The sequence below is a fragment of the Gallinula chloropus genome (assembly GCF_964237585.1).
Source record: "Gallinula chloropus genome assembly, chromosome: 28".
In the NCBI taxonomy this organism is placed as follows: Eukaryota; Metazoa; Chordata; class Aves; order Gruiformes; family Rallidae; genus Gallinula; species Gallinula chloropus.
This window is the reverse complement of record NC_140113.1, coordinates 3,721,005-3,746,617: the sequence shown is the minus strand read 5'-3', so window position 1 is coordinate 3,746,617 and position 25,613 is coordinate 3,721,005. Positions and strand designations below refer to the sequence as shown.

At 53.5% G+C, this 25,613-nt stretch overlaps 1 protein-coding gene across 3 annotated transcripts in view; it reads left to right on the top strand.

The window, feature by feature from the left end:
* Window positions 1-2,001: 2,001 nt before the first annotated feature.
* The window catches only part of GATAD2A (GATA zinc finger domain containing 2A), a 60,392-nt gene continuing 36,780 nt past the window's right edge, over window positions 2,002-25,613 (top strand). The window contains exon 1 of one of the 3 annotated variants that reach the window (XM_084276429.1): window positions 2,002-2,091. The gene's annotated coding sequence lies outside the window, so the exon portion shown is untranslated. Of the gene's footprint in view, window positions 2,092-14,438; window positions 14,499-14,527; window positions 14,589-25,613 lie in introns of those variants that run through there. The other 2 variants (XM_084276430.1, XM_084276431.1) reach the window with 2 other exon arrangements.

Sequence of the window (25,613 nt, the reverse complement as noted above, 5' to 3'; positions counted from 1 at the left end):
AGGGGGAGAGGGGGAGGATGCATGGTGGGGATGGGATGGGGCTGAGGATGGGATGGGGCTGTATGAATAACCAGAATTTCCTGCTCAGCAATGCCACCTGCTCACCTCACCCTGGTGGGTGTGGGAAGGAGCAGAACACTTGTGGCTCTGTCACACGCCTGGACCCCTCGTTCCACAGTGCAGCGACCACGGGCCGAGTACGCTGCAAGAGCGAGGGAGGGAGACAGCCTGGACCCTGGCTCTGCTGCTCTTTTCTAGCTGAAGCCTGGAGTCAATACCTCCTGCCTTCACTTCCCTACCCTCGTGATGTGGGAAGTGTAACCATTAACGACTCCAAATTAAAATAATAATCTCACTTCTCTGAAACAAGCACCCAGCCACCCCCCATGATTTTCTGCATCTAACAGAAAATCATCGATGGAAGATTGATGCTGGCGTTACAAAGTGCCGTTCCCATCACTTTATTTACCCCCCATCAGAAACTCGCTTCGCCCGAGATCACTTTATTTCTCCTTCCAAGAACCAGAACGGCTGAGCAAGAAGTCCCAGGGCTTGAGGCAGCGAAGGGAGCTGCGGGCTGGCAGCTCCCAGCCGTGTCTGTGTGGATGCAGCTGTCCGGCGAGTCTCGGGGGAGAGTTAATTTCCGAATTCCTTTGTTCCCGTTCCGCTGCCGCGGCTCAGCCAGGCTGGATCCGGACAACCCCGGACCTGCGGCGATGCCAAGAGCCGCGCAGCCCCCGGACGCGGCGCGGGAGGCCCGGAGCGCGGCCGAGACCCCGCAGCGGGAGGGTTCACGCACGGCCCCTTCCCCGCCCCCCCCCCCCGCGCCGCCGCCTCCCCGCCGGCTCGATCGTATCGGGCCCCGTCGGAGGCGCGGCCCGTGGCAGAAAAGCGTCTGCGCACCCCCGACCCAGATCCGCGGAGGAAGCGGGGATGAGTCACGGCCCCCGCGGGCCTCCCGGCCCCCGGACGGCTTGTCGGGGCTTGCTGCGGCCTCCGGGGCCGCCCGCCGGGTCCTGCCCCCTCGTCTCGCACCCCTACGGCCGGGCCGGGCTCGGGGGCAGCCGGGGGACCCCCGCTGGAGGCCCTCGGAGCGCCCGGCGAGGCGCGGGCCGCCTCCCCCCCTTCCCCCGCCGCCGGCCCCTATCGGAGGCCCCAGGCCGGCCTGCGCGGGCGGATAAGGGCGGCCGCCCGGCGGGGCCCTTCAGCGCGGCCGGCGGCTCCGGCCCCTCCCCGCGGGCAGCGCATCACCTCAGTCGGCCTCGGCGCGGTGCCGGGCAGGGGCTGCCCTCCCCCTCCGCCCCGCCGCGGTGCCCGGGTCGCGGGAGGAGGCGGCTGAGGCTGGGGGGGGGGGGTAGAAGGGAAGGGGAGGGCGGCCGGCAGCGCAGCGCACCGCGCCTACAGCCCGGCCGGTCGCGGGCCACGCCCCCTCTCCGTGCGCCGCCTATTGGTTCCGCTGGGGGGGCCCCCGAAAGCCACGCGGAGCTCATTGGCCAAGCTACCCGTCAATCAACGCGCCTCCGCCCTCCCGCCTCTTTTCCACACCCCCCTCAGTACGTGCTCGGGCTGCGCGTTACGATTGGTGAAGCGCGACGTGCAAACCCCTCCCCTCTCAGCTTCTCATTGGACTCCACAGCCGTCCGTCCGCTCGCCTCCCACCAATCCCCCATACAGGCCCTAAGCGGGAGGCGGGGCGAGGTTTAGCGCGGGCGGCGGCGCGAGCTTATCTAAATCTGCCTAGCAACGGGAGTGGGCGGGAAAAAGCGTCCCGAGGCGGTGACGGTTGGTGGCGCGCGAGCCACCCGGGGAGTCCCGCGCGCTGCCGGCGGCACGGGGAAGGCGGCGGGGGGGGGGGAGGGGGGGGGAGCGCTGCGCGCGCAGGGAGACCCGCCTCGCGCCAGGGACCGGCGTGAGGCGGGTTCTCCCTGCGCGCGCAGGCCCACCCCCCCCTCCCACTCCCCCCACCCGCCCTCCCCCTTCCCTCCTCCTGTCAGTGGCCACCTGAGGGAGCCGCCTCCCCTCCCCCCACGGCCCCAGTCCGGCCCGGGCCCCGCTGAGGAGGAGGAGGCGGCTCTGAGGGGGCTGAGGAGAGTGAGTGACACCCCGACACCCCCCCCCCGTCCTCTTTCCCGCCCCCCCCCCCCCCGACCCCCAACCCCCTCCCGCGCAGCCCCTGGGGATCGGGGAGATGGGGGGGTGGCGGCGTGAGGGGATGTGAGGGGGGAGTGGGGGGCAGAGGGGCGCGCACGCACACACGCACGCACCCCCCCCCCCCTTCTTCCCCCACAGGCGCGCTGAGGGGAAAGGGAGCAGCGGGGCTGAGAGGGGAAGGGGGGAGCGAGGAGGCGAGGAAGGAGGTCGGGGAGGGGGGGGGAGAGAGGGAGAGGGGAGGAGGTGGGAGTGCGGGGTGGGGGGATATGGGGGACGTGGGGGTAGCGGCGCGGGTTGGGGGTGTGAGGTACGGCTGGCACCCCCTTCCCACCCTCCCCTCTTTCCCGGGGGGGCGGTTTATGGGCGCCCCGAGGCCCGTGGGGACGGGGCGGCGGGGCCCGGGCACGGCGGGGGAGGGGAAGGCCCGCAGGGACGCTGGGGAATTGGCCTGAGGAAGAGCGGGTTTGGGAGGGGCGCTCACAAAACGGGGCGGGGGGGTGGGTGAGTGTATGTGTGGGGTAAGGGGGAGGGAAAAGGGGGGGGGGGGCTATGGGGGGGTGGAAAGGGCTGGGGAAGTACCAGCGGAGGGTGGGCAAGGCTGAGGGGGTGCCAGGGAGGAGCGAAGAGTGCATCCTGGGAGTTGCCCGATAGGCACAGCTACCAGAGCATGTCAGCAAAGCCAGATTATTAGTCCCAGAGACTTGGGAAGGCGGGGGAGGGGAAGTGGGGGAGGGGAGGGAACTACCGATGCTAAAGATGGGGCATCCGGGAAAGAACTTGGGGCCACCGGGCCGGGCTGGGTGTAGCCGGCTCCGGAGCAGGGGGAAAGGGGCATGCCGGGGAGGAGAGGGAGAAAGGCCGTCGGCTGGGGAGGGAAGGGTGCTGCTAGGAGCGGAGGGCGGCTTTTTTTTTGGTAACGAAGGTACCAGGACTCCTGAGAGACGCCTCAGTGGTGCGTGCTGCGGGGGGAAGCCAAGACCGTCCACTGCAAGAGAAAGTGGCACTCCAGCAATGGACAAAGTTCTGCTGGCGGGGGGCGGCAGAAAGCCCAGGGTCTGCTTGGATGGGGCGTCCCTGGGAAGAAAGGGTGAAGGCAGGCAGGGTGAGGCCACTTACCGAGGGGACCTGCTCGGCAGGAACAAAAAAACTGGTTGCTGGCTGGAGAGTGCCAGATGGGTTGAATTCACGACAGGACTTAAGATGGAGGAGTTTTGTGGGGCTGATGCCAAAGAGGAGTCCTTGTACCCCCGTCTCTGGGCGCGTGGAGGTTAACGTGCGCAAAGATTGAGCAGCAGGCTCACTTTCAGGAGCTTGAACACACCACTGTTGCGTTTGCCTCGCTCGCTTTCCTTTCTCTGGCAGCATTTTATCTCTGTACTACCTTTTGGGGGGGGATTTAGTTTGTACGCAAGACAAGCTCTATTCAAAATAAAGTTATATCCTGTCTGTGGTCTACCACCTTCTCCTCACCCCCAGCTATCTGCCATGTTTCACAGAACGCATCTAGAGGGCTTCTCAAAAAATCTTAATTCTGTATTAATTTTCTCTCTCTCTTCCACTTTTCCCCCCCCTGTCTTTGTGATAAGTGTGGTGAAAAGTTAGAATATAAGGACTGTACATAAGAGCTGAGTACGCTCTGTTGCTGTAGGTGAAAGCATATTGCTAGTTTACCTATTTAGAAGCAACTAACTTCACAAATTTTGACTCTTCACAGCATTTTAGGAGCGAATTCCAAACAAGGAAAAAAAAAACTAAGGGCAGAAAAAGCTTTTCTTTTGGCTTTGACTTGAGCAGGACCCTTCAACTAACTCCTAAAACCAGTGGTGCAGATATTTATTTGAACCATCAGAATACAAAGCACTATTAAAGGCAGAGGGAATTGTGTGAAACACTTCCCTATTTTTCAGGACTGTAGCAAGCACAAAGCTTTAAGAGAGAAAGCGTGTATTTTTAGTGGGCAGTCTTCTTCTAAGCTGTAGGTTGAGCTTTTCTTCTAGTCTCAGTGGTACAGATGACTTTATGCAGACTTTCTCAGGAGTTTAATGACACGTCTGACATGACCCTGGCCACGCACACTGTTCAGACTGTGACAGTCTTCCAGGGAGTTAGATGAAAGTATCACACAGAGGTATCCGAAATTACACCTGTGTGCCAGTGGTCCCTAAATCCAGCTGACCGATGGGCTACTGCTCCTGAAGCAAGCGAAATGCTGTGGGCTGTTCCATGCATCCCAGTTGGCTTCATTTTAAACATCTTCATCTCCTGTTGCCACGAGCGATTCCAGAGGGTCTTGCAGGAAGAAGCCTGGCTGTGAGCAAAGGGCTGGGGACTACAAATAACAGAATCTGGTGTAAGAAAGTACACAAGCACACTAACTTTGCTTCTGAAAGCTACTTGAGGAATGTGAATTAGCTTTCATCCCAAGTTAATTATCCGGTTTCCATCATGACAGACTTGAGTGCTTCAAGGATGGCTTGTAAGAGGCAGAACGTTAACCTCCTCACTGCAGCCAGAACTGAAAGGCCACTGGTAGGGTTTAGGTGTAATCAATGATGTCTTTTGCCTCCCTAAGAGTTGAGCCATTCAGGCCACAGGGAGATCAGCTGTTCTCCCCCCAGCCCGATACCTTCAGCTTGGATTTAGGGAGCCTGTGGAGTCTCCAGAGAAACTGGCTTGTGTGTTGTCACAGTTTCCCAAAGGCATGTAGGGGATTTAATAGCTGAGATGTGTTCGGTGGGCCACAGCCGTGTTTCTAGCAGCACTCCTGAGGGAACAGGAGAGACGACCCTGAAGTTTCTCCTAGTAGCAGCCTGATGCTGTGAGGTGAGGACTTGGAGCTTTCTTACTGCTCATTCTAATGGTGAATTAGAAATTCAGAGTTTTCAAAACTTTTGGGCCACTCAGCATCCCTTGACGTGCACACTGTGTGCATACAGGCAGGCTGGCTGCTGAAGAGCCTCTGAGAGCTCTCTCCAGAGGCCAGCAGCCTTACCTGTCTTGTTGGTTACATATAGAGATGCCCTGAGTTACTTTCAGAACAGGAAAAGAAATACTTTTGCCCAAGTAAAATAAACTGCAGTGACCAAATTCGCTGGCTTAATCACAGGAGAGAATACTCTCTCTGGTTCTTCATCTGCATGAGAGGGGAAAGCTTGGAAGTCAGCACAGAGGACAAGGATTGCTGTTCTGGGACTGAATCCTCCCCGTCTTTTCACTCCAGTCACTACTTTTAATCCATAGGTTCCTAGGTTTGCACAGTAAGAGAGTGATGCTAGTTGTGTAGTGTGGAAAACAGCATTTCCCTAGAAAGGGGCACGTGGAAGTATAGGAGTTTCTGTCTCTCACTGTTTCATTTTACAGCAGGTTCGTTACGTCAGCCATGACATCGACTCACCCTTTAGCTTCCGTGGCTTAGGACAGATCTGTGCCTTGCTGCAAGTGAGTAACTGGGGCCTTGGTGACAAGCTGAAGCACTGGAACAACACCTGCAGTGCTGGCTTTTTTGGTTGCCTGGCATAGTAAACCAGTGGACTTACACTCACAGAGCTACCAGAGGTATTTTCAGGGGGTTTCTGACTTTTTATTGTTGTTCTTGCAGCCCATAGCAGCTTTCTCTTTGCCAGAAAACTCCCATCTTGTAACCCACTGCTCTTACTGGTAGTCTCTTGCAAGTTCTTTTAAGTTGATGCTACTGAACACACGTGCTTGGCTGGTAGAACGTGGAAGTCCCAAGGATGGTGGGTGTTTGGTGACAGCATCTGGGCTTTGGGTCCAAAGGACGCAAAGGATCAAACTGGGAACAAATAGACTCGGCACCTTGACTGACAGTATAAAATCAAGACATTTTCCTTTCTAGCTATTAGATTTTGCTATTTTTTCAAGGCACATGCAATATAATTTCTGATTAATTACGAAGCATTGAGTTTTTAATTTATAGATGAGTATCTCCAAAGCCCGTCTGAGCCCAGCTACAGCTGCCTTGCGCAGACCAGTTAAACTATCCTTCAACAATTGATTTATATAACTGAAATAGCTAGGGAAGTGAGAAATTTCCTTCCTCTTCGGATACAATGCCAAGGATGTCAAATCTCCAGAGAGCCTGATGATAAGAATTGGGCTGTCCTTTTTTTGCAGTTATTAAACAAGGATCTGATTACTCATCAGAGCCAACGGACCGTGGTTCGGTGGCACCCTCTCCTCCCTCCTGGTTGGACGTACCTCTGCACCCTGCAGACCCAGACTCTGTTGGTGGTGAGGAAGGAGCAGTCTCCTCTTCAAAGGAACACAAAGGGTGCTGCTGCTTTTGGTGACACAGAAGTGATTTTATTTATTTATTTGTTTTTAATCCCCTCTGGGCAGTGCTGGGAGCAGCCAGTGACCAGCAGCAGTGTCTGATGGCTGCAAGGGACTTCCCCCCTCTGCCCTTCCTCAGCAGAGTATTTGGACTCACCATCCAGGACAGATTTCAGATTGGAAAGAGGCTTAACCCAAATCTGCCCGCGGGCACAATTAAGCCTTCTTCTCTTCTTCCTCTACCGATCCTTGTTCCTATGGAACAGGCTGCATCTTCTAACAGGCCAGGGGAAATCACGTACACGAGCTGCAAAGTGCTGCCATGATCCAAGTTACTTTGGAAGAAGAAACACCCCTGGTCTTGGTCGAGCTGTGAGTGCTCTGTTAGTTCTGCAGAGGTGGGCTCAGCAAACGAACGTGCCAGGATTTAGAGCTCGGGAGTTCTGTGAACTCTTGAGCAAGATGAGGTGGTTGCTTTAGGAATACCTTTCCCTTGAAATCTGCATGAAAAAAAACCCAAGACCAGTAATGACCGATCCCATCAATCCTAAATTTAGAAATGAATCTAATTTCTAAGCCTTGCTTTCCAGCAGGAAAGCAGGTTATGGAACTGACCTAGTACAGTGCTGTCGGGGGAAGAGAGGCGACTTGATAACCCAGAGTTAGAATGAGCAGGGGGTTAGGGGAGAAAACTGGCTTCTTTCTCTGCTGATAATAAACATTACCAGAAGGAACAATGTTAATAAATGCTCGTAGTAAACGTGGTCTAAGACTCTCATAATCCTCCTGAAAATACAGAGGGGTTTTGGTACGCGGTGTACTCCAGGAACAATCCGTCTAGTCGGCTGTATTTGGATCAGTAAAACCTCAGTGAGCTTTCTCAGACCTCTGGCTTTACATCAGTGCACCCATCATTGCTGGTAGCCTAACTTCATGGTGAGGCTGTGCTGGCATCTTACAAACACACAGCCAGGTCCTTCAGAGTTACAGGTAACAAAGGACTGGGAGTATTCATCTTGTAACAATGACAGTGTGAGTTACAGCAGACTCGGGTCGTGTTGAACTGTCCAACTGTTATTCACCTGTAGAAGTTTTAAAGCTGTTTGAGAGGTGCAGGTAGCTTGCTTGCTTGGGCTTGATGTGAGAAAAACGTAATAGATATAATTACAGTCAAGGGGATGATGTTGTAGCAAAGCACAGTTGTGTGGATGCCAGTTTAGGGAAGGGACAGTACTCTGCATGTGTTTTGCTCAAAGTTCCTGCTTTTTGCTCTTTATCTACCTTTTACTGCAGTCACTTTTAAACCAGGATCGTGCTAAGTTCATTTCATCTGTGTTGCAAGATTTCCACTTTGATTTCAGTTCCCTGCCTCGCTCCCTCCTTGATTTTGGTCCTGGAGATGACTGGTGTGCTGAGGTGAACTCCAGACTGAAATCTAACCGCTCACAGTGACCAGCCTTCCTCAGTGCTTTTGTCTGCAGCCAACCAGTAGTGCCACTCTTGGTGGTAAGAAGGGCTTTATTTTTAGGGAGAGGGGGTGAAAAAAAAAAAAAAAAGGCTCATTCAGTTAAAAGATGATTTTATACACAGCCAGGCTCTGTGTTCATACACAGGGTGGGTTTTAGCAGCAGGGAGAGCGTGAATCGTTTGCCTATGTATTCAGAGAACTCTGAAGTGAGAGTAACGTGACAGCGTTTCGGAGGATCTTGTGTCTATTTTCATCCAAGAAAAAGGAGGTCTTGCACAGGCAGAACTTGTAATTAATGCGTTCCATCCACTCTTTATTCCTGTTACCCATCCTTAATGATCTTTAGCCAGCCCTCGTCTGTTAAACCACAGAGCGAGCTGTCGATGTCATGGCATCCATACAGACAGATATCTGATTGTGTGAGCATTAATCTCCGTTAGGCATCTAGTCTGATGCTGGACTGAGGGAACTACTGGGAATTGCTCAAATACATCTGTGGAATTTAGGTGGAGTTCCTCAGGCTGCAGCTACGAACCTGTTTACCTTGTAAAAGACATTCCCTACGCGCTCTGAAGCCCTTAGTTTGCAGGGTCTGAACTGTAAAAACAAATCCTGAATCAGGCTTTTCTGTGTCCAGTTTGCCAACTGGTAAACACTGACTGGGAGGTTTGTTCAGATCTGATTAATAGTGAGATATATATATAAAACAATGACAACCTGGAGTCAGTAACAGCCACCTCTGGCAATTTCCAACTGGCAGATAAACGCAAATCCTACGTGAAAATACTTCTGACCCCTTTCAGTGCTACGTTTGGTGACCTGAACCTTCACAGCTCAGGTGAGCAGCACAGCCTGGCTTTCCAAATCTCAATCTTTGGTGCAGTTCCTGAGAACCTCAGCAGAGAACAGGGTTTTAATCACCACACGACTTTCAGATCTGCTCCTTAATCGTGAGGAAGGAACCATTCCATCCCAGAGCACACCAGGCAGCCTCGCTCGTCCCCTCAAGGGTAAAAGCTGGTTTCCTAGAGCGTGGGGTAACTGCAGGTAGAGCTTTGGGTCCATTCTGTGCCACATTCAGTAAGTGCTATCGCTTTCTGAGGTCATATTTTCATTTCCCCCATTTCCTCCTGTTTGGAGGGCAGTCAAGACCAGCCTGCTCCCCACGCCAGAGGAAATGTCGTACATGTTTGACTTCTAAGAATAGTTCCTAATAACAGTGGTGCCTCAGCTCTCCTTCTCTCCTGCCCTCGCTGTTCGGGGTTTCGGGATGTGTGGATGTGGATTATCTGTGAATTAGGAATGTATTATTTTGATCAGGAGTCAACAGAAAAACTACAGGCAACTGGCAGTGTTCATTACTGCACTGGGGAAGCCATTCGTTCTTGAAATGACAGAGTTTAGCAGTACAGTGATCCTTAGTATGCAGAGCTCACTGGTTAGAGGAGCCAAAAGGCACTCTGTGTGTGTGTGTGTGAGATGAGAGGGAATTAGCAGGTAATAATAATAAAATCATCTGATTGCATGTGTGGACTGTGGCACAACCCTGAGCTGTCATGTAACCGTGGTGGCCATCAGCAGCCCAGCTGATGCTGAGCAAGGCACTGCAGCCTTCTCGTGAGCAGATTCCCCCTGTGCCGGGCATCCCACTGTCTGGTCTGGAGAAGGATTCTATGCTAGAGCAGAGGCAGAGGGAGTCCTGCCTCCTGCACAGAATGATAAAACCAGTGGGGTTCTTGAGGGCTCCAGGTCTCCGTTTGGTGTGTCCGGCTTACAGGCTGCAGGTGAGATGCTTCAAAATCGGCAGGCAGGTCCAAATGAAAAAGATCCTTGGGAATATTGAGTGATGGGTACAATCAGCAGGAAGGAAGCTGAGATCCCTTTGTAGGTGCTTACCCACTGATTCAAGTTCCTGCTTCTCATAGAACTGTTTGTGGCCATAAAACTTACAGAAAGTCAAATTACAGGGAACTCTACAGAGCTTTCTGCAACTAGTTCATTCTTTTAATCAGGGTCACGTGGCAGTGATCAGTAAACAAGCAAGAGGTGCTTGTTCATAGCCATTCCCTGGAGTAATGGCTCCGTGGGTCTGACTCACTGTTTGCCGGCAAAAACACCGGCGTCCCAAGTTGCAGATCACAAGAAGTGATCTGAGACAGTCGGTGGTGGACCAGTTTTCGGGAGGCTGGGATGTTCTTCAGCAGATCTTTAAATAACAGCAGTGCTGGGTGAACTTTGTTCTCTCCCACTTCTGAATAAAATCGATAGTCCATGAAGCGCTGGTTCAGTTGGAGCAAAGCTCCTCATATATCCTCTTCCAACCATAAAAGTGCTTGTTAGAGACGGGGTCAGATAATATCACCTGAAGGCACCGTCCTGGGCCAAGCCATATTTGCATTCGTCCGCTCTTTCCCCATCTCCTCACTAACTTACTGATCTTTTGTTTCCTTCAGTTCCAGAAAGATTAATTTCCATTTCTATTTAGGGCCGCTCACCCCACTGCTTAGATCATGGAATTCTGACTCCTTCCAGTCCCACGTCCTGCTTTGCTGCAGAAGAAGTTTCGCATTCAAGCGTTGCTCCCAGGAGGTGAGATGATGTAGTGACCCCAAAGTGCCTCTGATTATTCTTGTCAGAAAGCACCAGTTTACCAGGTCACCCTCTTCTGAACCACTAACCAGAAATTCTGTCTCGAGCAGCTGGTGAGGGCTGCAACTGGCAGGAAAACAGTTTCAGCACAAAAATAAGTGAAGGACCATCTCCTGGTCTTGAGTCTATGGAATTCCTTTCATTCTTAGCATAAGCCATCTTAAAACTGTACTCCTGTGATATCCAGCACCATTGGAGCAGGCTTACAGTTGATCCTTTCCCCCCCCCTTTAACTATTTAAGGATGAAGTCTGTTAATTACAAACTTCTAGCCTGTGATGTAAAAGATTTAAAAAAACCTGAACATGTCTTTTGCAAGGTGCTGGGGTTTGCCCACAGCCTGTCTTGTCCCAGGGTCAGACTCGAGGTCGACACTGTAGCCCCTGGTTTTTCTTGTGAGCGGTGGAAATGAGGTGAAAGCAGGGATACACCGATGCCAGGCAGCTTCCAGAAACATCCGTGCCGCTCGTTTCTTGCTCCCCGTGACCATCGCGACTTCGGGGATGTGTTCTCTACCTTCCCTTGGACACGTATCGGCTGCTGAGCTCAGAACTCGTTCAGCCTGTTCAGTGTGCCAATATTAGCATGTTCCCATGCGCCTTGCATCTGCCGGTGGTTGCAGGGAGATGACCAAGTCTAACAGATGTGGCTTGAGCTTTTCTTGTTCTTCTTTGACCTACATTCTGATGTGCGTTGAGAAAAGGCTTAATCTTATCTTTCAGCCTTCCTTCAGGGACACCCGTGCATTGTGCTTGGGTTGGTTGGGGCTTTTGTCTGTATCCCAACACCGAATTCTGCTGGTGGTGTGACAGAATTCACTTCCTAACGTATGCGATGTCGGGCGGTGTCCGTATGGAGAGTGCAGTCTGGAAATGTACAGGAAGGATGAAGTATTTGATCCATATCATCTGTGGACTTTGTATTTGGAGTGCGGGAAGAACAACTTAATAGCTGGACTTTGCAGCTCCAGCCATGTTTTGCGTTTGTGATGACCTGGGCTCTGTGACACCCGTTTCAGTTACCAGAAATACTGTTTTGTGTCGTTTCCCGGGTCGATTCTCAAGTGAAAATCACACACAGGCAAGTATTGGAGGCAATTGGCCGGGTTGGATCTCTATAAACATGGCAGAGGCTGATAGAAGCGAAGCGCGTGACTGCTGCGGCCGGGCTGGGGCGGCCGAAGGGGACGGCGTCCCCTGGAGCCACCCACGCCTGTGTAGCCGGCCCCGGCACCATGGCACCAGGGAGTGTCATTAGCACCGTGCAGCTGATGCCCTCCTCTGAACGTGTCACCTTAGTGACACACCCAAGACAACGCTGGCTTGGGTTGAGACTTGGCGGGCTGAATTCCAGCTCCTCTTCTCCCATCTGACCGTGCGGGCACGGTGCTCTGCTAATTGAGCAGCTTTAATCAAGGCCGGGGTGAGAAATGGTGAGGTAATTCTGCTCTGGTGTTGCTTTACTGTGCCCCGTCTTGATTCATAGCAAGGAAGAGATTGGCAAAGCGTGGCTGCCTGCTTACATAAAGGGATTCTCTGATTCTGAACTATTGGATTTTAATTTAAGTGATGTGTTTCATTTAGATTACCATCCAGTGATGCTAGCAATAAGATGCTGCCCGCCCTAATGAAGGTGTAACACGGTGATGCCCGTGCTGCGCAGTGCCCAGGGGGTTGGTGTGAAGGTACCAAGCCCCAAAAGGAGCATATTGGGGTGGAAGGGGGACTGGCACTTGGCTGTGAAGATTTTAGGTGCTGTTTAAAGCAGGGCAGGGGAAGGCTTTAACAATGCTTTAGCAATACTCTCTTGCTGGCAAATTCCACCTAAAAATAGGGATAAGGTACCATATTTTATCCTGTTTCAGGTGTCTGGTTTGCCTTTTCTGACCTGAGTAGCATCAGCTTTACTTCTTAACCAACAGAAGCTCTAATGTACCTCGGGAATTCCTGCCCAAATCACGACTCTTTCAAAGTCTGGCAGACACTGGCAGAATAATTTCATTATCTTTCCCCCCTCATTCCGTGCAGTCTCATGGAACTTTCCTCCTGAAAGCAGCTCAGGACTAGTTTCACTTCAGCAATGTACATCAACCTGTTGTGAATGAGTTATTTCACAGTACGCATTTCTAGGAATACACAGCTCTCTGGTGCTGGTGTTTTCCTCACTGCTGACCTGTAACTGCTAGAGCTGAATTTTCCCCAGTGAAAGGGGACAGGAGGGACACGTTCCCCCCGCTGCTGTGGGGGTGATGTGGCCTCCCCATCCCTTCCCATGCCACCCGCCCTCTGCATTTCTCTGGGAGAGCACCTGCCATCTCTTGATGAGGGGCTGTCCTTCACTTCTAATGTAAAATAATCGTTGGCAGGGCTGTGGGTGAGGGGGCAAAATAATGAGGAGGAAAATAACCATGTGGCTGAGCAAGCCATCTGTTAGAAATCCTTGTGCTTGGACACAGGGTATGATAAGGCAGAAGAGGGTCCCTGTTAGAGACACAGGACCTATAAATTAACTTCCCACCTCAGAATTAAGTCATCAAAATCTGAAAAACCCCAACCCATCACTAATTGTTCTGCTTCTAAATCTCTTCAGCTGCGTATTGCTCTTGGAAACGCGTTGGCGGGGAGCATCCGCCCAGCAGGTCTGGCAGGGCAATATGCTCTTGGGGTAACTCTCTTCCCTAACTCCTCCTTGACATCTCTCCCACTTTCAACTTCACCCTTCAGCCCAGAAAACGTTGTCAGAAATGTGACTGCAGAGCCAGAGCCTCTGTCCTTGCAGGGAGGAAGGAGAACCCTCAAAAAGCGTGTTAGATGAGAGGATCGGTAATAACAAAACCCAAACAGTTCAGAGTTGCTTCAGCTGTTGATTTGGTCTACAAGTAATTCACAGGCTGGACTTGGGATCTGGGCACCGCGGGAGAGCAAGGACGGCTCCAGGACCGGTGCCGTGTCCCAGGGCGCAGCGGCCCGTGAGGCGGGAGCCCCGCTCCCCCCACGCCGCAGACCGAGTCGGGGTTCGCGGTTATTCACAGACCGTTCCGGGCTTCGCGCTGCTCGGGAGCTGCCGGCAGCGGCACGCAGGCTGCCTCGGGCTCCGGGAATTAGCCGTTATTTGGTGTTGGCTGCTTACAGCGTGGCTCCCCTACATCTGTGGGGCTCAGACCGTCCCTATGGAGCCGGCTGCCCTGCTCCCGAGGCCAGGCGAGTCCGTGCCCGCCCGCCGCACGGCCGCGCTCGGTAGCAAGGCCTCCCAGCCCCGGTCGCGCCGCCCCGAACACGCCATCCGCTCGGGGCTCGCTTCCGCGGCCGTGGCGCTCGCTCTGCCCGGCATCCTTGGGCAGGCTGGAGCTCGGGCGGCCGCGGGGCAGCTCCGGCAGACGCTCGGGGAGGGAAAGATAAGCGGCCCCTGAGAACAACCCGCGCCAGCGGGGTCCCGCCGCCGGGCCGGCCCGCGGCACCTCCCTCCCTTCCTTCCCTCCCTCCCCTCCGCCCGGCCCGGGGGCGGCGGCGCGGCCGAACAATGCCCGCCCGGTCCGGGGCACGGAGACCGCTCCCGCCGCTCCACGTGGCCCCGAACACCGCGGCGGGACCCGCGCCCCCCGCGGCGGCGCCCCCCGCCCGCGCCGCAGCCAATCCCCGCCCGCCTGCCGTGTGCCGCGACCCCCTCCGGCCAATGGTGCCCCGGGTCACAGACCTGCTCCACCATTGCCCGGAAGCGGCGCGGTGCGGCCGCCGCCTCTGCCGCCGCCGCCGTCCCCGCGGCGCCGCGCCAGCCCCGCTGCGGCGCAGGACGGGCCGCCCAGCGTCTCGGGGGCTGCTCCGCGCATGCTCCGCCGAGTGACGCCGCGGCTCCATGTGTGAGGAGCGCATTATTTGGCACGGGGCGCCGCGGCGGGGAGGATTAGCCGGGGGGATCCCGGCCGGCGCGGAGAAGGGGCGGTGAGGCTCGGGGGCAAGTGGACCGGCGGCCGGGGAGCGGGGCCGGCGGCGCCCGGATGCGCGGGGACCGGCGGGGAGGTGCCGCGGCTTGTGAGTTGCTGGGTTAAAAGTTCTCGCTGGGGGTATTGTCTGGGGGGGGCGGGGAGGGAGAGCGAGGCGGCGGCGGAGGAGCTGTTGGGCGAGAGGCAGCCGCTGGGGATGCGGGTGCGCCCCCGGGGAAGTTCCGGGAGAGCCCGGCCGTGCGGGGGCCGCGGGCAGCGCTCGCCACCCGGGCGAGAGTGCAAAGTCCTGCTCGCCGGCCGCCGGGAGCACCGACTGGTAATTGCCTGCCGGGGAGGGAGTTGGTGCCGCTGCCTGCGCGGGCAGGAGAGGGGGGCAGCGGGGCTCCCGGGGCGCATCCTCGCCGGCGAACGAAAACTTAGGTGGCGCGACGCGACCCCCTTTCCCCGGGCACGGAGCCGAGCGCCCCGGGTCGCTGCCGGCTTTTGTTCGGCGCCGGGACGGCAGCCTGCGCGGCGTTTGTTTCGGAAAGTTGTTACGGGCTCTCCGCCGTGCCTGCTTCCTCTTCCTCCTCCTCCTCCTCCTCCTCCGTCGCCGCCCGGGCCGGCTCAGGGCGAGAGCGCGGGGCTGGCAGCGCCCCGGGCCCCGCTGCCCCCCGCGCCCGGCGGCGCCGCCGAGCGGAGGCGGCGGGACCGGCCCCGCGGTGGTGGGGGAGCGGGGGTGGGGGTGGGGGGTGGCGGATGGGGGAGCGGCCGCCCCGGGCAGCCCCCGCCCCGGGCAGCCCCCGCCGTGGCACTGGCCCGGCTGGCGGCCAGGCTGCGGCCCGTGTCACAATAAGAGTCCCCGCCCGCCCTTCCTGCGGCTCAAGGTGCACCGGGCCGCGCCCGCCCCGCGACCCCTGCCACGCAGCGAGGGTGGGGGGCGCGGCCGCCGCCTCCCCGGGGGCCGTGTCGGTAACGGGGTTATCGGAGCGAAGGTCTCGGCGCCCCGGCTTCTCCATTACCGTACGTTCCCGGTGCCTGCGGGAGGGGCCAGGCGGGATTTGGCCCCGGCCGGGATAGTCCCGTGGAAGCGGCGCTGCCCCAGCACGGGATGCGCCGGTCTCCGGGGGTCCGGGAACCGCCGGGGCTCACTGACAGAAAACTGGCTTCGGTTCCTGCTTCTGAGCAGCTAAGCTGGGGAAGCCCGCAGGTCGGGATGCCCATACTTCCCTAAAGCATCTGCTTACCTCCTCGGGTTTGTTTTTTGTTTGGTTATGTTACACTCCCCTATATGTCTTAAGTTTTACTTTCACTTGTCTTTTTTTTTTTTTCCTGAGTGCCCCACGCTCTCCAGTTCTTGTACTTTGTGCAGTCAAACCTCCTTCCCTGGGACAGATGTGCTGAAGCCGATGGATGCAGCAGCGATTGTCAGGGAGCGCCAATTGTCAGGCATCACCCTCATCCCCCCCTTTCCAGCTCCTTTTGCAGGTGGTTGACTTTCATGTTTCTCCCTTGCCTGCCCGCCTGCGAAGGCAGCTGGAAGCAGAGGTAGCAGAGCTGCTTGTAGAGGCAGTCACACAGGAAGTGAAACGAAGAGGGGCCTTTGGGAATAAGAGACATGCCAGTAGGCTGGAAGCTGCTGTACATCAGCGGGAGGAGAGCAGCAAAACCCTGCTTTCTGCCAGACAAACTACTGACCGGCGTCTCGAGTGGAAGGAGGCGTGGAGAGAGGGAAGAAGCAGGATCATAGGAGATGCTGTGTTAGCGGAGAGGATGAGGCAGTAGGAGACCAGAGGCAGGAGGCGGCAGAGGAAAGTAAGAGATAAAGGGATGTGTGTAGCACGTGGGAAGCTTTTTGTGCTCGTGAACTCTGTGGTGGTCTCTGGGGCATTGTGATGTCAGGCACGAGTGTCCTGCGGGCCTGGCTCCGGTGACAAGAGGCAGTGCCACCAAACCCTGGGATGGTACCCGCTGGGATGTGGCGGTGATGCTGAACTGATGCCCAACAGTGTGGGGGCTGCAGGAGGCTGATAGCCCCCCCAGTGCTGTAAGTAGGGACTGTGCTGTACGTGTGGCAGGGACAGCTGATTGTCAGGGGTATGTTACCCCCCCCTCCCCACACACCCCCCCATCCATCTGCGATGGTGACGTGTACGGAATGGTGTATTCCTGTACATCACACTCCATTACTCGCTGCTGGAGCAGCTTTAGGTGCATCTGGATTGTCAGGCTCTGGACAAGAAAAGAAGGGGGCGTGCTATCCCAGAGGCAGCGAGGCTCTGTGGTTCAATATCTCAGATGGGATCACAAAATACGCTGGTTTCAGGGCTGAGAGCTGTGCAGTTGGCTTTTTCTCCCCCTAACTGTCTGGTTTTGAAAGCAGCAAGGGCTGCACAGCTTGGTGCCTGACATGGAGGCTGTAAAAGCTCACCCCTTTACGTGTTGTCTGTGGGTCAGCAAGAGCTGATGCTCTTCTGACTTTCACTTAGGAAAAGAGCAAGTCTGTTCCCTGTATGCATGCTCTGGGTGATCCGTGTGAGGTGAAGAGGACCAGGTTCCCTGCTTGATGTGAAAACCGCCTCACTGGAAGAGGGAGGGTTGGATCTCTGGCCCCTCGATACCCAGCCCTGAAACGGGATGCAGGCAGCCAAAGGGATTTCTCTTTCCCCAGAGGTGGAAGCACAGAGGAGTAGCTAATACCATCCCTAACAGCGTTACATAGTCATGAGGTTACATCAATGGGTGATGATGCAACACTGTTGGCATATGATGCAGTGGCAGTATGCTAATCCTGTAACTTAATATAGCTGCGTGACGACTTTTTCTGTAGTAATTACAGGCCTATAGTCCTATATGGAGCTGATTAAACTCACTGGTTCCGATTCAGACAGTGCTGGTGTGAGCTGTGATGTTTGTGAGGCAAGGTGAAGGATTTGTATCTCCCCTTTTTTTGGCTGGAGCGTACGTAGGTACAATGTTTTGTCCCTTTTGGGGACCTCTCTGCCCAGCTTTGCACTGGAATTATCCCTTTGCTGTCAAAGGAACTGTACTTGTGGAAGGATCTCTGGTCTTACACTTCTATTTCTGGGTGTGCTCATTGTTACCACGTATGGGCTACAAGCACCCTTCATTTCTTATCACATCACTTCTACGCTGCTTTTTAGGGAGGGAGGAGGAAGAGGAGGAGGAGGAGGAGGGGGAAAGGTGCTTGGGGTGGACCTAAAGGAGGTCGACTTCTGACATCTCTTGGATACTGCTGGAAGTGTGGTAAAACAAAGTCTGAAATTGATTTGGGTGTGATAAAGCCACATTTGAGCTGTCTTAGTGTTTTCAGTGGTACCTCTCGAAGCCGTGTCTGTGTTGTCAAGTCCCTGGCCGGCCACTGACCAACCTGAAGTCACCATATCTAGAGCAAGAAGTTGGGAAGGACAGACTTGACAGGGTGCTGTCATGGTCAGCAGAGCTCAGGTTACTGCTTTGATGGAGCACTCACTTCACCTGCAACTTCTGAGTGGAAAATGCTCTTTTACTGACTAAATTTAGATCGTTTTCGCTACGTTTTGAACCACAAACTTCTAGGTGCAGCATCTAGATGTTCCTTGCTGATAGTAGATATTAAGTGTACTTACATGCTCAAAAATCAAATCTTTGAGCATCAGAACTTCTGATACAACACACCTTTGAAGCCTGAGCTTTTCCCCAGGCTTCAGCAACCTTTAACGCTTCGGTTTCTCACCGCCATGCTCCTCAGAGGAGTAGTGGTGTGCTTACTCTGTGTGTGTCTCAGAGCACGGTGCTTCCCTGGGACTCTGGAGGTAGGAGGTTGTGTGCTCTGTACGGAGTTCACAGGTGCTGTGATGTTTGTGTGCAGGTTTTACCCTGCCACAGGTCCTGCTCAAAGGTCCTGCTCACGTAGGTCACAATAAAAAAGCTGCTAAGAAAATACGTGGTGCACACATTCCCCCCTCGAAAAAAGTGTGTGTGCTGAGCTCTTGTTACAAAATAAGAAGGAAAATGAATTGAGATGTGGAGGTTTTCTTACTCCTCCTCTTACAACAGCCCTGCTCCAGGCACTTCTCCCAACTTTTATCTTTTTGAATGGTCGTCTAAGTAACGTAGAAGCGTGTGATGGCTTGGGGGGGAGGAGGAATGTTTTTCCCCCCCCTCCAAATGTTCCTGGAGACTCTGGCATCTGAAAATATGGTAGGTTTATTTTTAGACTTGGGGAAGTAACGTTTGCTTTTGTGTAAGGCTATTTATGTGTGAGGTATCACAGCACATGGTCTGTAGTATGTGAAGTGCAATGTCGTTAGCATATTTCGCTGGGTGGTGGGGGGATGGCAGGCAGGCACTCTCTCCTCCTCTCCTGGCATTAGATAAGATAACATTAAGAACAAGCCACTGATGGATGAGGAAAGTCCAGGGCAGCCTTTCAGCTGTATTCTTCTTTGAAAAGTCTGTTCTTCGAGGCTTCATCAGGTTGTCCCTGCTCTCCCAGTGCCTCCCGTGCTGCTTGGTTTAGATTTGTGCCCTTAAAACTCACAAGCTGGAGTTAGGCACTCTATATATAGACAGCCCTGCTTATTTATGCATTCATATTGTGATTGATTGGCTTAAAGACTTGCCTGGGAACTTTTTTTTTTTTAATTGAGGCTTTTATAGCCCTCTTCCCCTTGTCTTTCTGTGGCATTCCTTCACCTGAGGATCTGGACATGCGTTGAGTATGTTTGATTTCTTATGCATCACCTGGAATTCCTGAGGTTAGAAAATACCATGAAAGAAACGAGTATCTGCTTGGCACTGCTGAGTCTGAACGCCCTGTGGACCTCAGTGAACTTCAATGAGCTGCATGTCCATTTTTGGGTGGGGAGGAGGAGAGAGAATGCCCGAAGGAAGCACTGTAGAACCAGGACAGAACAAAGGTTGAGGTTTATTAATGTGTAGTTTCCTACGTCAGCTTTTTGCTGTTCTGTGCTTCTCTTCCTTCCCAGCTGCTGAAGGTACCAGTGTTTCTGGCTCTCACTGCCTTTAATTGTGTTCCTGGCATGTCAGGTCCTGGGACACTGCAGCAGGGCATCAGTAAACAGCCAGGGTTGACCTGTGAGCATCCCTGTGACCTGTCTGGCATCACCTTGGGAGACTTTGGCTACACAGGGCAGGGAGGGATTCTCCCATATGGCTTCCCTGCCTCTTAATTACAGAGCTGCCTGCTTGTGCTGGGGCTCTTTGACCTGTTGCCTGCTATGCTGCTCTCCTCCTTGTGTGAGCGAGGCTGGAAAGCACCAGCATCACTCTTGCTCCATAAGCACTTGTTGGGGGAAGAGGGGGAGAAGAGAGAAGAGGAATTTTACAGAGCCCTTTGGGCTGTGTGAGAAATCAGGGTTCAGTAAGAACGTTTTGCCCATGTTTGATGTGCTCCTACTTGGGAGTGGGACACCCTTGCTATGTGCAGGTGTGGCAGTGCCCCTTTCTCTCCTCCTGGTTGGGATGATCAGCAGGGTTTGTCACGTTGGGTGCCGTGGTGTGAGCACAGGGCGGCACTGGCTGGCAGCAGGACAGTGCCTGGCCACAGCCCTTGGATCCAGCATCACTCCCAGGTGCTGATGCTGGGTGTTTGTCCCTGGAGAGCCCTTGGGCATCCACTGGACTCCTCAGGTCCTCCCTCCGACTTCTGGTTTGGGCACAGAACAAACCCATCTGCTGACCCAGGGGTCCTTTCCCCATTAGAAATCTGCTGCGGCTCTGTTGGGTGCTGCTCGAATTGAGCAGAATCTATCGAGTGGTCTGTGTGATGGGAGTGATGGGGAGTCTGAAAGCACCCGCAGAGCTCCTGGTCCTGTTCAGGTCTCAGAGCTGTTTACCACACATGAGTTTACCTTGGTCTGTTTGCATTTATTCTTATTAAGTTCTGGGGTTTATCTTTGTGCTGCACTGAGCATTTCAACCTCTCTTCATCCTCCTACTTTGTTTCCTTCTCCCTTTCCTCCTCTCCCAAAAGAACAGCCAACCAAACACCATTTTTGCAAGAGTAAAGGAGTTTCTGTGACTTAGTTCAGTGACTCTCTGGGTGAGGTAGCTTGGCTGTGACTTGCCTTTTCAGAGGTGTTTGAGTTTGGTATTGCAGGTGACCTGGCATTAAGGTAGAGCTGTGCTGGGAAGGCTTTTTATACCCCTGCCGTGTTTGGAAGGAGAGCTGGTCTCCAATTCCTGTAACACTGATGAGGTGACTAATAACGCGAACGCCGTTTCCCTGCTAATTCGCAGCGCCCTGTAGTGAGCTCCTGCTGCAGCATGAAAGGGATCAGTGTGTGAGCACTTGGTCTTCTGCTTTGGGTGTCTCATGCGTCACCTTCTGACTTGGGCTTATTCCTGTATAAACATGACCTGAACCAAATGAGAAGCTGAACCAGCATCTTGCTGGACCCTGGTAGCCCGGGTGGTGCGGGGGCCGGGGCCGGAGGCAGCCTGACACCATTCCAGCCATCCATGACAATACGTGCTGCTTGTTGCCCTTGCTCCAGTGGTGTGGATGAGAGCTGGAGGGATCCAACAAAACCCATGAAGCCTATAAGAGCACTCCCACGAGGCAGGAGATAAGCCCTGGCATGAAGCAAACACCGTTCCTTCCCCTCCCTCCCCACTTGCAGTATCTTCAGCCAAATATAAATCAATATTTAAGAAGTCAGGAACCTGAAACAGTCTCTAAAACCCCTAATAGAGAGTGAGGCTCTATGATACTTTCTTATTTTTGTGCCCCATCAGTGAAAATACTTCAGCAGTGATGAGTTCACGTGGCAGCAGGTTTCCTTACAACAGCTCTGTATGTGCCCAAAGCGTGGCTGGACCAAACGGAGCCCAGCACCAGTGTGGGATGCTGTCGAGTCCCTTCTATGACTGTTTCTTGGGGGAAGGATTGCTGAAGAGGGTCAGCAGTGGCTTTTGTCTTCCTCTGGCTTGTTCTACAAATGCTGAAGACTTTCCAAGTACCAAAGTGAGTCAGAAAATGGACTCATTTGATTTCACACTAATGCTGATTTACCTACTGCTGTAAGTAGGAGCAACTTCCTCGCCGTAGCCGGTTGGCTCTGCCCAGCGTGTTCGTTTGCTGGTGGAGCCATGTGACCAGGAGCTTTGAAATGCCTGTGAGAATTAGAGGAAGTAAACTGCAGGCATTCATATTTAATAGGATCTCAGAAAATCCCATCCCCAGCAGAACTGGGTATTGCAGCTGAGCACGTGTCCCCGGTGTCGCGGTGTGTACGAGCACACTGAGCCACCCGGTGCCATCCATACACAACAGGAATCTAAAGCTTTTGGGCTTTCCTTGTCAAATAGTGAAGTTCCTTTGGTGCTGAATGCAGGCAGGGTGCTGGTGTTAATGCTCTGTGGATGTTGTTGAATATGGACTTTCAATTTTGCTTTCAGCTGGCTCCTTTTTAAGGCTTAACGAGATGTAGTGGTTGGAAGGAAGCGACCAGTTGTTTGAGGAGTGGAAGGACCTTGTCGCACAGCAATGCTGCTTGCTTTGGGAGGGTGTCCAATGAGGCTTTGCTCCATCTGTGGGTTGTGCTCCTGGATGCTGGGGATGCTCTGTGGGCTGTGTCCTTTTCTATGTGTGGTCCCAAGAACAGACAATGCTGCAGGAGTGCTGTGGCTCGTGGTGGTGGCCCTTCCTGAAAGATCCCCATGAGGAGATGACATTCTCCTTAAAACCTGAAGCCTAATCCTTGTGTAACTTTCAGAAACTCAGCTCAAGACTAATCTGGGTTGGCAATGCATAATAATTCTTAATTTCATTGAAGTTATGCTCCAGGACAGCAGATAGCCCTTATGGTTAAGGCTGGCAGTAAATTAGCATCTCATGAAGGATTGGGAATGTGTCGGGACTGTCGCTGCTACGCTGGCAGGATGGAGCAGGAGGATCACCCAGAGACACTCCTGATTGTCACATCACTTGTACATTACAATATACATTAATGTGTTGTGCAAGTGCTGTTTGTGGGCAAGTGTATGAACAGTCAGAAGGGAGGAAAGTTGATCAGGAAGGTCTGGTGCATGGCACATATGTAAAGTACACTGCAGCAGGAAGAGCACTACGATTCTTACTCTGGAGGAGGTAACTTTGTTCTTGACATCACAGATAAGTACTGTGAGGCTGCAATCCTTCTCCTGCCTGCACTGTGGGACAGCTGGGATCAGGGAGGCAGAGTGCACCCACAAATCACCTCCAGCCTTTAGTCCACAAGCTGCTGCTGAGGATATTTAAGATGCCTCTGCTTTTGCTCCTTCCTTTAGCAGAGGCACCCACAGAGCGGCATTTTAATTCCTTTTGCTGCACCAAAACCTGACCTTAACCATGACAGCGATGGTTTAATGAGCAGCCAGGACTGAAGTGATAGAAGCAGCTTGAGGAACAAACTCATGTGGACCTGGTCAGCTAAGGCCCGATGGGTAACTTGTTTCTCTGAGGTGCCTGAGAATTATGATGATGAAGACTATAGAAGCAATTAAATATGAGTGATTTTAATATTGCGCATGTTATTGATCCCTCAGGACGTTTAGATACACAAGCTGGATAAGAAGGTCTCCTTTGCAAAACGTCGATGGGTGCAGTGGTAACACCACGGGTTGTTTTTGACCCAGAATGCCCTCATGGCTTTGTGGAAGCTGGGTGTTGCTGTAGATAAAGCCGCTGGAGTAACAAAGGCTCTAAACTTTGTCTTGGGTATCCGTTTGCTTCCTCTGAATGAGGGACCCTTACAGGTTTGTTACCAGTGGTTGGGCGTGCTCGAGGTTAAAAAAAACCCCCTTGATCCCATGGGTGATAATGACTTTTGCTTCCTTTCCCCTCTGAACCACAGGACCAGGGGCTGAGCATCAGCCCTGAGCCCCCCCCCGGGGTTCACACAGCCCCGGCTGCTGCCGGCGTGGCCGGGGATGCTCAGTGATGCTCCCCTGTGATCTCCGGTGGGGGATGCCGGGTGCTCCCACATCCAGTTCTGTGTGCCCCGGCTTCTGAATTAATTAATGATGGTGGCTGTGCTCAGCTTCCCCTGTAAATAGGTGTGGCAGCTGGCCCCCTGCCAGGCTGCCATTTCACTCCCTTATTTGGGTTTCTGAACGGTGTCATTCTCCACACACACCCTCCGTTGGGTTTTTAAATAATATAGTTGGGGAAACTAAAATTGCAGCTGTGAAATTACTGGCTTTATGGGTTATTAATGGGCTCCTACAACTGAGATTAAGCACATGTTGTTAGTGGAGGATGAACCCCCCCACCCCCAAATAAATTTTAAAAAGGGGAAGGGGGAAGGTCAGTGTGGTGTTTCCAGTGACTCGTGCTGAAGCCAGGTAGGGACAAACCAAATTATTTAGGAAGAACCAGGTGATGCCAGGTTGCCCAGTTAAAGTCACTGGTGCTCGGTCCTGCAGAGCACAGCAGTGAGCATTGGTGAAGCAGGTGGAAGCAAACCACCCAACACGGCGTTACAGAGCAAACGTGATGCCTGCAGAAAGCACATCCTCATCAGTGATGAAAGAACAGATTTTGCCACCTGCTAAGAAAAAAAAAAACCAAAAGAAAGATTAAAAAAGAAATGGGACCTTGCCACTGGTCTCAGCTCCATCTCTCCTAATGAGAGATCCAGAGCTTCCCAGTCGCCTTCCTTGGGCTTGCTGGGTGAAGGAGGTGATAAATCCATGCTCACATCCCTCTTCCCCTGTTTAATATTCTGCCAAACAGTTCTGCAAATGCATTTCATAATGCTGCTTCTTTGCATAGAAGAGAGACACCCCTTTCCTCTGTCAGAAACACGTTCTACATCTGAAAACAGGCGATAGTGATCCCAGTTCATGAACAGACGTGTTTGTGCAGCAATCCAGAGAGGCTGCACCGTCAGGCCATGAGATTGGGCTTTGGTTAAAGGAGTTTATCTCAGGTTCTTGGTGTGGATGGAGGATAGCTGGGCAGGCTCAGCCATCTTGAAGGAAATGCAGAGCGTGCCTGTCCTGCAGCCTTGGAGTTGTTGGTCCAGATTGATGGGGGTGACAAGTAGTTCAGCCACAGGAGCCCATCACGCTCACCCCGTGGATCCAGGAGGTCTTGGCTTTGGGTGAGGATCAGCCTAACTGGCTGTAAATACAGAGTAACAGCTCAACCTGTGCTGTGTAAAAACCAAAGAGCCCCCAAACCAAACCCCTTTACTCTATTTTTAGCTCTCTTGGTGTTCTCTCCGTTTACTCAACAGTAGATATCACAGTTCCTCTTCTCGAAACGGGCTCGGCTTTGTTCATGGCTGCTGCCCCTGACGTGCTGGGTGGTTTTTGTTGTCCCTGCGAGTCAGCCTCTTGCAAAGATTGAGATTTAATGAGTCAGGGCTACCCATATAGTAATTGCAAAGATTAACTTGGGTAGGTGTGAAACAGAGGTATGAAACTGCTTGGACCTGGCTCCAGCACAGCGACATAACTGGTGGTTTCATCTTTTCTCTGACTTAGAAGTTGAAACTGTGAATTAATGACAAAAATACTCGTTTTCTCTGGCTCATGGGCTTCCTGAATTCCTTATTGTACCTCTTTTCCTTCCATTGAGAGCGTGATGCTGCCTAGATGCTCTGTACAAGGCAGTACAGCTCTCAAAACCAGAGCAAAACAGCGCTGCTCTGCCCACAGGGCTGCTCCAAGGTTGACTTTATCGAGAAATAATCAGCTTCTGTAGCTCGTTTGGTAACGTACTGCTCTTTATTTTATGAAGCTGAAGTGTCTTGGAGTGGCTTCCTGTGGGCTGCTTGAGGAGTGAATTGGTTTCCAGAGATGTGCTGGGGAACCTGCCCCCATCTGAAGGCACGGATTGCATTGAGGGCAAGGCAAGGGGCACGTGTGTGTCTGCTGGAGCCCGGAGTGCCGCAGCACCGGGTGTTTCTATTCATGAGTAGCCGACCAAATCACCATCGGGGTGTTTTGAGCCTGCCTGATGTTCTGAACCACCCCCAGAGACATGCACTCTGTTTTGTGCTGGCTTTGGGACTCAGGGCTGGCCCATGTTGAGCTTTCCATGCAGCATCCATAAACTGCTGCTGCTTTGCCGCTGGGAGCTGCGGACTGAGGCAGCAGCACCTGGTGCTAACAGACAGAT